We start from the raw sequence: 9,023 nt of genomic DNA on the forward strand, positions 1-9,023 counted from the left end.
GGTACCTTTGTCTGTTTGTTTCCTTCCCCTATTTTTCTACTCATCCATCCATAAACTAGACAAAGTGGAGTGTGGTCCTTATGGCTTTCCCAATCCCCTTGTCACCCCTCATAAGCTACATTTTTATACAACTGTCTTTGAGATTCATGGGTTCTGGGTTGTAGTTTGATAGTTTCAGGTATCCACCACCAGCTACCCCAATTCTTTAGAACCTAAAAAGGGGTGTCTAAAGTGTGCGTAAGAGTGCCCACCAGAGTGACCTCTCAGCTCCTTTTGGATTCTCTCTGCCACTGAAGCTTATTTCATTTCATTTCACATCCCCCTTTTGGTCAAGAAGATGTTCTCCGTCCCACGATGCCAGGTCTACATTCCTCCCCGGGAGTCATATTCCACGTTGCCAGGGAGATTCACTCCCCTGGGTGTCTGATCCCACGTAGGGGGGAGGGCAGTGATTTCACCTTTCAAGTTGGCTTAGCTAGAGAGACAGGGCCACATCTGAGCAACAAAGAGGCATTCGGGAGGAGGCTCTTAGGCACAACCATAGGGAGGCCTAGCCTCTCCTTTGCAGCAACCGTCTTCCCAATGGTAAAACCTGTGGTAGAGGGCTGAACCCATCAAACCACCAGTCCCCCATGTCTGTGGTCATGTTAGCAACCATGGACGTGGGGTAGGCGAATACCCCTGCATTCTCCACAGGCTCCTCAAGGGGGCACTACATCTTTTTTTTTTTTCCTTTTTTTTTTTTTTTAACTTTCCCTTCTTTTTTAAATCAACTGTATGAAAAAAAGTTAAAAAGAAAACAAACATACAATAAAAGAACATTTCAAAGAGACCATAACAAGGGAGTAAGAAAAAGACAACTAACCTAAGATAACTGCTTAACTTCCAACATGTTCCTACTTTACCCCAAGAAAGTTACCTAATATAGCAACATTTCTGTTAACTTGCTCCTACTATATCCATCAGAAATTCACAGACCATAGTCATTCCTGGGCATCCCCAGAACGTTAAATAGCTTATCTGTTCTTCTTGGATTATTGTTCCCCCTTCCTTAATTGCTCTCTATTGCTAGTTCCCCTACATTCTACATTATAAGCCATTTGTTTTACATTTTTCAAAGTTCACATTAGTGGTAGCATATATTTCTCTTTTTGTGCCTGGCTTATTTCGCTTAGCATTATGTCTTCAAGGTTCATCCATGTTGTCATATGTTTCACGAGATCGTTCCTTCTTACTGCTGCGTAGTATTCCATCGTGTGTATATACCACATTTTATTTATCCACTCATCTGTTGAAGGACATTTGGGTTGTTTCCATCTGTTGGCAATTGTGAATAATGCTGCTATGAACATTGGCGTGCAGATATCTGTTCGTGTCACTGCTTTCCTATCTTCCGGGTATATACCGAGAAGTGCAATCGCTGGATCGAATGGTAACTCTATATCTAGTTTTCTAAGGAACTGCCAGACTGACTTCCAGAGTGGCTGAACCATTATACAGTCCCACCAACAGTGAATAAGAGTCCCAATTTCTCCACATCCCCTCCAGCATTTGTAGTTTCCTGTTTGTTTAATGGCAGCCATTCTAACCAGTGTTAGATGGTATCTCATTGTGGTCTTAATTTGCATCTCTCTAATAGCTAGTGAAGCTGAACATTTTTTCATGTGTTTCTTGGCCATTTGTATTTCCTCTTCAGAGAACTGTCTTTTCATATCTTTTGCCCATTTTATAATTGGGCCGACTGTACTATTGTCATTGAGTTGTCGGATTTCTTTATATATGCAAGATATCAGTCTTTTGTCAGATACATGGTTTCCAAAAATTTTTTCCCATTGATATGGCTGCCTCTTTATCTTTTTGAGAAATTCCTTTGAGGTGCAGAAACTTCTAAGCTTGAGGAGTTCCCATTTATCTATTTTCTCTTTTGTTGCTTGTGCTTTGGGTGTAAAGTCTAGGAAGTGGCCGCCTAATACAAGGTCTTGAAGATGTTTTCCTACATTATCTTCTAGGAGTTTTATGGTACTTTCTTTTATATTGAGATCTTTGGTCCATTTTGAGTTAATTTTTGTGTAGGGGGTGAGGTAGGGGTCCTCTTTCATTCTTTTGGATATGGATATCCAACTCTCCCAGCCCCATTTGTTGAAAAGACCATTATGGCTCAGTTCAGTGACTTTGGGGGCCTTATCAAAGATCAGTCGGCCATAGATCTGAGGGTCTATCTCTGAATTCTCAATTCGATTCCATTGATCTATATGTCTATCTTTGTGCCAGTACCATGCTGTTTTGGCAACTGTGGCTTTATAATAAGCTTCAAAGTCAGGGAGTGTAAGTCCTCCCACTTCGTTTTTCTTTTTTAGAGTGTCTTTAGCAATTCGAGGCATCTTCCCTTTCCAAATAAATTTAATAACTAGCTTTTCCAAGTCTGCAAAGTAGGTTGTTGGAATTTTGATTGGGATTGCATTGAATCTGTAGATGAGTTTGGGTAGAATTGACATCTTAATGACATTTAGTCTTCCTATCCATGAACATGGAATATTTTTCCATCTTTTAAGGTCCCCTTCTATTTCTTTTAGTAGAGTTATGTAGTTTTCTTTGTATAGGTCTTTTACATCTTTGGTTAAGTTTATTCCTAGGTACTTGATTTTTTTAGTTGCTATTGAAAATGGTATCTTTTTCCTGAGTGTCTCTTCAGTTTGTTCATTTCTAGCATATAGAAACATTACGGACTTATGTGCATTAACCTTGTATCCCGCTACTTTGCTAAATTTGTTTATTAGCTCTAGTAGGTGTATCGTCGATTTCTCAGGGTTTTCTAGATATAAGATCATATCATCTGCAAACAATGACAGTTTTAATTCTTCTTTTCCAATTTGGATGCCTTTTATTTCTTTGTCTTGCCGGATTGCCCTGGCTAGCACTTCCAGCACAATGTTGAATAACAGTGGTGACAGCGGGCATCCTTGTCTTGTTCCTGATCTTAGAGGGAAGGCTTTCAGTCTCTCACCATTGAGTACTATGCTGGCTGTGGGTTTTCATATATGCTCTTTATCATGTTGAGGAAGTTTCCCTCAATTCCTACCTTTTGAAGTGTTTTTATCAAAAACGGATGTTGGATTTTGTCAAATGCTTTTTCAGCATCTATTGAGATGATCAATTGATTTTTCCCTTTTGACTTGTTAATGTGTTGTAATACATTGATTGATTTTCTTATGTTGAACCATCCTTGCATGCCTGGAATAAACCCCACTTGGTCATGGTGTATGATTTTTTTAATGTGTCTTTGGATTCGATTTGCAAGTATTTTGTTGAGGATTTTTGCATCTATATTCATTAGGGAGATTGGCTGGTAGTTTTCCTTTTTTGTAGCATCTTTGCCTGGTTTTGGTATTAGACTGATGTTAGCTTCATAAAATGAGTTAGGTAGTGTTCCATTTTCTTCAATGTTTTGAAAGAGTTTGAGTAAGATTGGTGTCAGTTCTTTCTGGAAAGTTTGGTAGAATTCCCCTGTGAAGCCATCTGGCCCTGGGCATTTATTTGTGGGAAGATTTTTGATGACTGATTGGATCTCTTTGCTTGTGATGGGTTGGTTGAGGTCTTCTGTTTCTTCTCTGGTCAGTCTAGGTTGTTCATATGTTTCCAGAAAATTGTCCATTTCCTCTACATTATCCAGTTTGTTGCCATACAGTTGTTCATAGTATCCTCTTATAATTTTTTTAATTTCTTCAGGATCTGCAGTTATGTCACCTTTTTCATTCATTATTTTGTTTATATGGGTCTTCTGTCTTTTTGATTTTGTCAGTCTAGCTAGGGGCTTGTCAATCTTGTTGATCTTCTCAAAGAACCAACTTTTGGTGATATTTATCCTATTGTTTTTTTGTTCTCTATGTCATTTATTTCTGCTTTAATCCTTGTTATTTCTTTTCTTGTACTTGGTTTAGGATTGGTTTGCTGTTCATTTTCTAGCTTCTTCAGTTGATCCATTAGTTCTTTGATTTTGGCTCTTTCTTCCTTTTTAATATATGCGTTTAGTGCTATAAATTTCCCCCTTAGCACTGCTTTTGCTGTATCCCATAGGTTTTGGTATGTTGTGTTCTCATTTTCATTCGTCTCTATATATTTAGCAATTTCTCTTGCTATTTCTTCTTTAACCCACTGATTGTTTAGGAGTGTGTTGTTTAACCTCCAGGTATTTGTGAATTTTCTAAGTCTCTGATGGTTATTGACTTCTAATTGTATTCCATTGTGGTCAGAGAATGTGCTTTGAATAATTTCAATCTTTTTAAATTTATTGAGGCTTGTTTTATGTCCCAGCATATGATCTATTCTGGAGAAAGTTCCATGAGCACTAGAAAAGTATGTGTATCCTGGTGATTTGGGATGTAATGTCCTGTATATGTCTGTTAAATCTAATTCATTTATCAGATTGTTTAGGTTTTCAATTTCCTTATTGGTCTTCTGTCTGGTTGATCTATCTATAGGAGAGAGTGATGTGTTGAAGTCTCCCACAATTATTGTGGAAACATCAATTGCTTCCTTTAGTTTTGCCAATGTTTCTCTCATGTATTTTGTGGCACCTTGATTGGGTGCATAGACATTTACGATTGTTATTTCTTCTTGCTGAATTGCCCCTTTTATTAGTACGTAGTGGCCTTCTTTGTCTCTCAAAACATCCCTGCATTTGAAGTCTATTTTATCTGAGATTAATATTGCTACACCTGCTTTCTTTTGGCTGTAGCTTGCATGAAATATTTTTTTCCATCCTTTCACTTTCAGTTTCTTTGTGTCCCTGTGTCTAAGATGAGTCTCTTGTATGCAACATATTGATGGTTCATTTTTTTTTGATCCATTCTGCGAATCTATATCTTTTAATTGGGGAGTTTAATCCATTTACATTCAACGTTATAACCATGAAGGCATTTCTTGAATCAGCCATCTTATCCTTTGGTTTATGTTTGTCATAATTTTTCCCCTCTGTCTATTAATATCCTTTATTGTACCCATACCGAATCTCTTTAGTACTGAACCTTTCTCCAAGTCTCTCTGTCCTTTCTTTGTTTCTCTGTCTGTAGGGCTCCCTTGAGTATCTCCAGTAGGGCAGGTCTCTTGTTAGCAAATTCTCTCAGCATTTGTTTGTCTGTGAAAAATTTAAGCTCTCCCTCAAATTTGAAGGAGAGCTTTGCTGGATAAAGTATTCTTGGCTGGAAATTTTTCTCACTCAGAATTTTAAATATATCGTGCCACTGCCTTCTTGCGTCCATGGTGGCTGCTGAGTAGTTAGTACTTAGTCTTATGCTGTTTCCTTTGTATGTGGTGAATTGCTTTTCTCTTGCTGCTTTCAGAACTTGCTCCTTCTCTTCTGTGTTTGATAGTGTGATCAGTATATGGCTCGGAGTGGGTTTATTTGGATTTATTCTATTTGGAGTTCGTTGAGCATTTATGATTTGTGTATTTATGTTGTTTAGAAGATTTGGGAAGTTTTCCCCAACAATTTCTTTGAATACTCTTCCTAGACCTTTACCCTTTTCTTCCCCTTCTGGGACACCAATGAGTCTTATATTTGGACGTTTCATATCATCTATCATATCCCTGAGGTCCATTTCGATTTTTTCAATTTTTTTCCCCATTCTTTCTTTTATGTTTTCATTTTCCATTCTGTCATCTTCGAGGTCACTGGTTTGTTGTTCAACTTCGTCTAGTCTTGTACTATGAGTGTTCAGAATCTTTTTAATTTGGTCAACAGTTTCTTTAATTTCCATAAGATCATCCATTTTTTTATTTAGTCTTGCAGTGTCTTCTTTATGCTGTTCTAGGGTCTTCTTGATTTCCTTTATCTCCCGTACTATGGTCTCATTGTTCATCTTTAGTTCTTTGAGTAGCTGCTCTAGGTGCTGTGTCTCTTCTGGTCTTTTGGTTTGGGTGCTTGGGCTTGGGTTATCCATATCGTCTGGTTTTTTCATATGCTTTATAATTTTCTGTTGTTTTTGGCCTCGTGGCATTTGCTGAACTTGATAGGGTTCTTTTAGGATTTGTAGACCAATTGAAGTCCTTATCTCTAATTTATCAGATCTACAGCTTCGTGGAGTACACTTTCTCTAACTAACCAGCAGGTGGCGTCCACGAGCCACTTGTTCTCCACAAGCCAGTTCTCCCCTGCTTAGCCTTTTTGGTGAGTGGGGGAGTGAGTCTTGTGGGGTCCAATTGGTGTAGCAAGCTTGCGTGTGTAGTTGGTGTTGCCTGACCTGTATATGGGGCGTGTTTCTGGGCAGTCGGGGGGGGGGGGTGGCTCTAAGAATCAAATCTCCCTGGTGATCCTAGAGTTTTAAAGCTGCTGCAATAGTCTAATCCTTTAGTTCAGTCCTGCCACAGTTTGTCTCTGCCACTGACCCACAAGTCCTTGGTATTGGCGTATGGCTCCTGAGACTTGCAAGTGGGCCCCTCTTCCAGGCCGTGCACCCCGGGTCCTCTGTTGAGGGATGACTGTGCTATGTCACAGGTGAGTGCCGTCCCCCCAGGGCAGTTCTGGGCTGGTGGGCTGTGTAGGGAGGCTCCCAGTCTGCTGAAATGATGGCTGAATGGGGCTTTGTTAATTCACACTGCTCTACCTTCCCAACTCTGGGACTATCAGCTGAGGTTGCAGGGAAGGCTAATGTCCACACCCAGTTTTGTGGTGTGTGCCTGTTATTTGAAGCACTTCCGTCACACTGGGTTGTCTGGGGCAGTTCTGGGCTATGGGGCTGGCGATGGGCAGGAGTGTTTCCTGTCCACCAGGATGATGGCTGTGGGCGGACACCCCCCTTTTCTTGGGAAGTTGTGGTGTTTAGTGAATTTTCTCAGCCACTGGATTATTGCGTTTTGTCTCAGAGCTCTCCTAGTTCTGCTCTTGACTTGACCTGCCCAAATAGTAAGTCTTTGAAGCTTTCTGTATTGGGCTTCTTAGAGTAATTGTTTTAGAAAAAGAAAAAAGGATTAAAAAAAAAAAACAAAAACAAAAAACGGGCCCTCCTGGGAGATCTAATGGGTTATTGAAATGCTAAGAGACAAAGCAACCAGGGCCATTAAGGAAAGGTCCACAGGGCAGAGAGATCAGCTTTGCTTCGGGATTTGCATATGCGCCTCAGGGCCCTTTCCCTTTCTATGTTCACCAGAACTCCAAAAATCCTCCGCTTTTATTTTGGAGTTTTTCGTGTTGTTTTTTTTCTATGCCTGTCTCCTCTCTGCTGGGCTGGCTGCTCTCAGATTCTCTGGTGTCTGGTCTCAGTCTATCTATGGTTGGAGTCTGTATCAGTAGAATGAGTTTCCGATAAGAGCAGCCACTGCAGTTCTCCCTTCTCCTTCCCGGAGCTGACAGCCCCTCCTCCCCCGGGACTGAGCCTGGCAGGGAGGGGCGCGGGTCCCCTGGCCGCAAAAACTTACAGATTTCGCTGATCTCAGCAGTTCCACGTTTTCATGAGTGTTGTATGAAGTATGCCCAAAGTCAGATTGCTCTGTGGTGTCCAGTCCACGCAGTTCCTGGCTTTCTACCTACTTTCCTGGAGGAGTAACTAAAACATACAGCTCACCAGTCTGCCATCTTGCCCCGCCTCCTCCTAATATTTTTATATTTAATTTTCAACTTCTTCATTCTGGGAGTTTCTAACCTATCTATTTAGTTTTCTTCTTTTCTGCTACTATATTTCTAACAGCCAACAGCTTTCTTTGTTTGCATATTCCAGTTTTGACAATCCTTAAGATTAAATTTTCCCAAATCTTGGCTGTTTGCTCTTTTTTAAGAGTGGGACCCTAAAAGCTGATTGGAAGATCTGTTTGTAGGATGGGGCTGTTGAATGTGGGCTTCACCCTACTGTGATCTGGTTGGGCTGTTACAATGGGGATCCCTGGTATAGATATCTAGATCTTTTCTCTTACACATGTCTAAGATTCCCTCTAGAAGGCTTGTGCATCTTCTAATGCAAGGTTATAAGCCAGCTACCAGCTTTCTGGGAATAGAGTGGGAGAAAGAAGGCGGAGTCTAAACTTAATCCTCCTGTTTTCACTAAGGTACCCAATCCTTTAACTGTGCCTGATGCTCCCCAGTTCATTTACCACCCATTTACCTCTCAAGTCTTCTATCAGCTTTGGGTTGGGGTAGTTCCTTGGGTGCAAGGAAAAAGGAGGAAATCTAGGGGTTTATTGGCTTCATTTAGTCTTTCAACTCACTTTTTAGCCAAACCTTCACCTCTGCATTCAGAGTTATTTGGTATCACCAGTTCTGAGCCTTTTGGAAGTTCTGTGATATAAATCAAGCCGCTTTTCTGCTTTCTCATTGCTGGCTTTGGGTGGGATTGAGCTTTTACCTAAGTTATCTTTCATTTAAAAGCTTCCTACTTCCCAAAATTTTGTTTCTCGTACTCTTTATTCTTGTAAGTTATATTGCCTTTAAAAAATTTACCCTTTATTATTTTAGTAAGGTTTCAGAAGGCCACAGAGGGTATTGTTTATAATCATTCTCCCATATGCTATCTTTAACTGCTATTCTGCTTGAAATATGTATACCTTATTTTTTTTCAGGCTAAAGATTTCATAATCCCATTCAGACACTGTAGCTGTGCAGGTCCTCCTCTTCCTTTCTTTATATTGTTTGCAGTGCAGTGAGGAAACTAGAGGAAAGGGGGGTAAATAACCTGGAAAACTTGATTAATTACATAAAGCCCAAACTTTGATGTCATGGTTAACACTTCATATGTAACATCTTGAAGTGTCCTGTTCTTGATTTTTGTCCTTGACTTTCCATCTTTCAAATAGATGTGTGCACTTTTGATGTAATATATTACCAGTATCACAATCAATAGCTAGTTATGCTAAGTGTATTTGGCTCAGTGTTGACGACTGGAGAATTTAATGGAGATGATGTTGTCTGTGCCTTGAGTTCCCAGTCTAGTTTACTCTGTGAGGTGAGGGGAACAGTACTTCAGTTTTTCCTTTGTTTTGCTTCTCAAGCAAGTCCCTTTGCCCAGAACTTAGTTTCTTACTTAAACTGTTTACTC

Source organism: Choloepus didactylus, chromosome 6 (assembly GCF_015220235.1).
Source record: "Choloepus didactylus isolate mChoDid1 chromosome 6, mChoDid1.pri, whole genome shotgun sequence".
Classification (NCBI taxonomy): Eukaryota; Metazoa; Chordata; class Mammalia; order Pilosa; family Megalonychidae; genus Choloepus; species Choloepus didactylus.